Genomic DNA, 6,000 nt, shown 5'->3' with positions numbered 1-6,000 from the left:
AATGTGTAAAAAATCCACAAATCTGTATTCAGATCTGCAAATGTGTACAGAGATTTGCAAATGTGTAAAAAATCCACAAACCTGTATTCAGATCTGCAAATGTGTACAGAGATTTGCAAATGTGTAAAAAATCCACAAATCTGTATTCAGATCTGCAAATGTGTACAGAGATTTGCAAATGTGTAAAAAATCCACAAATCTGTATTCAGATCTGCAAATGTGTACTGAGATTCGCAAATGTGTAGATCAATCTGTAAGCACACACAGAGACACTTGTGTCTGAAGTGTTTTTGCTTCAAGACCCAGAAATAAATATCTTCCAAATGCTACAAATAAGAGCAACTTCCTTCGATGAAATCTTTGCTTTAAGAATCAATGCCAACTCATAAAACAGTGTTTTCTCTTTAGTATTTGTGATATTATTCTCTTTTTGGTAGAAATGGCAATGCTTCCTTTTTGTGGCAAGACAGTCTAAATGTCCCCACCACCATGACCACATTTTCCAGTCAAACCTTCAGATCAAAGCCTGCCAGGGTGTCCTCACAATGGTGTTCCCTGATCGCCTTTTTTTTTGTACTTGAAAACTCCAACAAAGAGTGTGTGAACTAGGCACTCTGAACAAAATGTAAAGGAGAAATTAATTCCTGGAACGGCATGAGTTGGGCACCAAGACAATTTTGTCATTAACCGTTGCTGCTCTGTCTCCTCTGTGTAAGGCAATGGTCTTCAAGGATGGGTGGTCCGTCTGGGGCTGAAATCGGACGTATGTGTAGGGGTGTGTGAGCTCCCTTTGTGTCAGGGGAGAGCGGCCTTTGTTCTCTTAACCAGGGAGGTGGGTCCAACAGATTAAGCCTTTAGAAGTGTTTATAACAAATCATTGGTTACAAGTCAAGCGGTTTTTCGGTTGGCTCTCTTTACACACGTGATTTTTGCTACTGTTCTGCCGCGTGAGATGCACAAATGCGTGGAAGGATTTGTATGCGTATCTTTTCGATTTGTGTCCCCTTGCGCAGACTCACAGGCTCAAAGGCTCACATACTGCCCTGAGCGCAGGCTCACAGGCACACAGGCTGCCTCTTCCGGCTGTGGGAGGTCACGTGACTTTCAAGGATTTTACCAAAGCGTTTTGCTTCCAGACGGCTGATAAGGCAACTTGTTATAACTATATAACTTTCTCCCTTTAACGGCAAAGGTTTCTTGTTTTAATGAGAGACTTATCTTGCTAAAACCAGATAATTGTCTCATCATAACAACGCAACATACCCCGGCATCAGCTCGCGGGATATTTGAGTGTCATGGAGAAGAGGAGAGACGGAGGGGCGCCTTTTATTTCTTTTTAAAAAGTCGTCATTTGTCGGAGGAATGTATTTCTGCACTGAGGAGTGACAAGGTAAGTCGTGCATATACAGCAAGTCCTCTACTTGAAATTTTATCAATTCGGCAGTTATTTATATTTAACAACTATGCTATGGAAACAAGTTGCAGCCCTGTAGTACAGTCTCTGGCTCTGTTTACACGGTGAAAACAGGTTTGCGTTGCCTTTGTACTCTCCATTTACACACTACAAGGTTTAACTGTTGCTTAGGGGGGCTTTCAGCTATAGCTGTGGGTTTATTTACAACAGTTTGCAGCCGAAACAGTCCTCCGCGGTGCCAGCCGCTGTTTTCTTCTTCTGGGCAATTTGACCCGGAGCTTCAAAAATCACAGCACTACTAGTGGTGCGTCATGGGAATTACACCGTTTAAGTACTCTAAACAGGGCCTGTGACTGCTAATGTACCTATGCCTTTATGTATTTGAATTAAATGTAATTAAAATAAATTTTAATTCGAAACTCGTAAGGCTAATTAAAAGTATGTGTATTCTACACAATAAAAGTGAGGCTAGATAAAGCTACATTTATCCATATTTTATTGTGTCAAAACAAAGTGATGAATACAGAGCTTTCTAATGTGACTATTCACAAGCCAGTAAAGGACAGCTATTTATATCAGATCCATTAATAAACCCAGTCAACTACTGCTTTATGCTTTAATAAGGAGAAAAGCAAAAACTGATAATCGATTATTATTGCTGCAAATTCAAAAGTTAATATCGGAATTTATCAATAAAAGCACCTGGCAGCAAGGCACAACTGTTCTCAGTTTATTAGTTGTTGCATTTGTTTTTTCTGATGTCTTTTTAAACTTACTCAGAAAAGAAAACAAATCTTAATCAACAACATTGTTTTATTGTAGTCTAGGTTTGAGCAATTAAACATTGATCCAGTCTAACCTTTAATCACAATTTTAAACAGTAGCTATTCTTCTTCTGATGGGAATTCTGTAAAAGTACTTTTTAAAATTCCCATAAACAAAAACATTTAGGTAGGAGGACCAGGATTAAGATAGCTACATTAAAAATACAGCCAGAAAATCATGAATGTTCTCTTTTGCATCGTAGAATGCCTGTGCATTTAAATTGACACAAAATTTAAATACTTGAAAACTTTGAATTTGGAATAAGTTAGATTCTCACATTTAGCAGAACTAACGTGCTCAATTTTTAGAAAGAATACATTGTTATTTTTACCTTTTGTTTAAAATAAAAAACTTGAAAGAACGATAACAAAATCTCTGCTGTGTTTACAGGTTGGCATCTCTAAAGCTGAATACATGGATGGTGCTGTCCAAAAGTTACTGCTGGATATTTTCTTCCAGCAGTAACAGAGGGGGTACCACAGCCAGAATTCATAGAGACATGGAGACAGAGAATGGTACAATGAAAGACATTCAAAGATTTTTGCGTCTTGATGACAGCTATCCTGAAAACTACTTCATTGTGGGATCCAGCACCCACAGCCAGCACATCAACAGCTGGTGGGATTTCTTAAGGAAACGTTGTGCACAGTACTGGATGAACCTTTTTCAAAAACTGAAGAATACAGATTACTTTACTGGTGACTTCTTGGATAAGCAGCCAATTCTGCTCACCTGTTTAAATATCACTGAGGTATGTTTGAATGTAAAAGATAAATACTATATGATATATGCTTTTAAATATGGAGTATGTACTTTAAGAACTTGTTTATTTTCTTGTCTTTCAGGAAGAACTCTTAAAGTGGTTCACTTATGGAACATAATTCGTAAGATTAGAGATACTATTGCTCCAAGTTGCCGGTCCTACATGATGTATACCCTTCCACGGCTTTTTGGTGAACAAGACAATCTCAAACAGGTTTCTGAGCAAGCGGCGGAAACTTGCACAGTCCAACGTCTTCAGAGGACCGTTCACACGTGATGAGAGTTCGAAGTATCATACCTTCTGATGACAGAGAACTTTCTTCATGCACCGTCCACACATGATGAAACAATTGAGTTATGCTTATTTTTAAAGAGCTTATATACGTACAAACCTGTGACACGTGTGATATTTTCTTGTAAAAAAAAGAGTTTGTGGAGCAAATGACCTTGTGAGCCTGTCCAGAATGAACCTGTCACTTTCCCACACAGTCAGAATAGGGTGTTTTCAGCTGACGTCACGCTCACGTGACTACTCAGCGCGTCCGCCATATTGGGTGGCAGTCGTTTCGCACTGTTGACCTGCGTTGTATGACGCCTTAGGCAGTATTGGAAGTGAACAATGGGGAAAACGTGTTTAATGGTTGGTTGCACGGCCCGTGGAGGTGGAGATCAACGCTCTTTCTATCGCCTACCATCCGTAATAGTGAATCAGTGTGAAAAAAAAAAACAGCTGTCTGAACAACGCCGTCACCTATGGCTGACACGGATATCCAGGTCCGATTTGGACGGTGTTAAGCTGGAATACGCCAGAGTCTGCGGTGCTCACTTTGTCACAGGTAATTAACTGTTAAGTATTTAAAACATATAAGAAGAATATATTAATAATAGGGCTTGGGCGTTATGACTTATTATTTTCCGCGGCTGTCATGTTGACTGCCTCCGCCGCCTCTACTGCCTATTACTACCGCGTACTGTACTCCCTCTCTCAGCCGTGTTTTAATTTGATTAATTTCACCTTAACTTGATTTCAACCATGGTAAACCGTTGCTGTATTGTGGGCTGTAACAGCGCAACACATGATCGCCATGGGAAAAACATAGAAACAGATTAATTTTCCACCGCTTTCCTGCCTGGAGGCGCAACCACGGAGAACAACTGTAAGCGATAACAAAGAGTCGTCGGCTCGCTTGGATCGCGGCTGTAAGTCGACCGAACATAACTTTCCACAGTATCCCGATGTCAATGAGAGTGTGTTCTAAACGTTTGAAACACACAGCAGCAAGTTAAAAGTACATTACATGCGCGAGTGGTTGTTAGCACTGACGGTTAGCAGCTACTAAACTAGCATGAGCGCAGCTTACCTTTGAACGAGTTGCTGTGTTCCCACTGTTTGCTGGCTTTATGATCTGCAGCTCCTACCGGCGCCAATACGGTAAATACAACTTAATTTTGCACTGGTCATTGTTCTGCTTAAATAATTAAAGCCGCGAGCGGCGCCGATCAGCCCAGAGCCCGTCCGCCCTGCGGCGGGCGGTGCGCCTTCGCGCACCGCCCGCCGCCGGCCGCCAGCCACCGCAGAAGCATGCGACACATTTGCGTCGGATTGTTTACATTTTTACCATCTTATTAAAACTCACCCGTCCACGTATGATGGCGATTTCCTTGATGTACATAACCAGATGTGAACTGGTTGTGAGCCTCTAGACCCTTGTAAGCTCTCATTTCCTCAAGAGTGTGCAGAGGGTTTTCACTGAACACCAGGTAATGCACTATGTCGCCGTGCTCTACATTTGGCCAATCATCTGGATTACGGCTAAACAAGGCACCGTGGAGGGCATAGGGGTCCATATGGTCGATCACGGAACATTTCCTCAGGTATACATCCTTATCTGGTCGCTCTAGCGTGCTGGCGTACTTATCCATTCGCGATACGATAATACGTGTAAGACAACTAGAGATAAGGAAGTGTGCCACCCAATATGGCGGACCGGAAGTTGGCCAGTGACGTCAGTGAAAACACCCTATTAGGCAGCTGCAGACCCCACAACCCATAAAGGACAGGCAGTCAAAGAAATACAGATGGAGGGGGAAAAAACAGACCTCTGTTTTCTTCGATTCCCATGTACTTAAAGGTTTCATCATGATGTACATAACTTTTTGAATTTTGCTGCTAGGTTTTATATTTTCTGTGATTCTTGTTGTGTTTGACAGCAAATATATGCTGCTACATATATTAGGACAATAACAAGAAATCTAACTTCACATTTGCCTTGTAATCTGTCATGTAGGACAAAATGTTTAAATGACATGTTCTGTAAACCCCTCCACTGCTCCTTATATTCAAGACATACTTTTTATATTTATCACAGCAAGACTTATAGTTCTCTGTTACTGAACACTGAGACCCAAGTTATGTACTGTTTCACAATGACGATATGGTCGAATGATATATGAAAACCTTTAATGAATCTTTGGTAAAAACCCATTACAAAATGAAGTGTTATGGTTTGTGATCAAACCAACTCATTCTTTCCTTAGAAACATAACATTATACTCCAATGTTACATCAACTCACAGAAGAACATACATTAAAAGTACCTTTAACAAGTGCTCTGAAAGATCCTTTTGAAAGGAAGTTTTCTACCTCCAGAAGATGACCAAACTAGAACATGATCTATGAGTATTAAAAAGATCAATACATGGATCTCAAAAATGAACATGAGAAAATCCTTTTACATACAACAGACAAAAGTCTTTGTTAGAAATCTGGGCACTATTGCACTCAAAGCATTTATCAATTTTAAAATCAACTTTGAAGAATATAAAAGAAAAATAATGCCCTATGGAAAGAAAAGGAAAATCAGTACAGTTTAAACACATGCTTCAGAATTTTTACCTTAAAGAAGCTTTATAGCAACAGCAATAATTTGACTTCAAAACTTGTATTTCACAATGTTGTTGGAGTAATCTTTTTAATCAGTATTTTTGCTCTATATCTT

General features: G+C 40.1%; 1 long non-coding RNA gene across 1 annotated transcript; it reads left to right on the top strand.

Moving 5' to 3' along the window:
- Positions 1-1,348: 1,348 nt before the first annotated feature.
- LOC118562526 lies at positions 1,349-5,498 on the top strand. The gene is made up of 4 exons (XR_004930644.1): positions 1,349-1,390; positions 2,630-2,990; positions 3,085-3,500; positions 5,030-5,498. It is a non-coding gene; the product is annotated as an uncharacterized LOC118562526 (long non-coding RNA).
- Positions 5,499-6,000: the final 502 nt, after the last annotated feature.

This window comes from Fundulus heteroclitus, unplaced genomic scaffold (genome assembly GCF_011125445.2).
Source record: "Fundulus heteroclitus isolate FHET01 unplaced genomic scaffold, MU-UCD_Fhet_4.1 scaffold_96, whole genome shotgun sequence".
Lineage (NCBI taxonomy): Eukaryota > Metazoa > Chordata > Actinopteri > Cyprinodontiformes > Fundulidae > Fundulus > Fundulus heteroclitus.
This window is presented reverse-complemented; position numbering and strand designations above follow the sequence as displayed.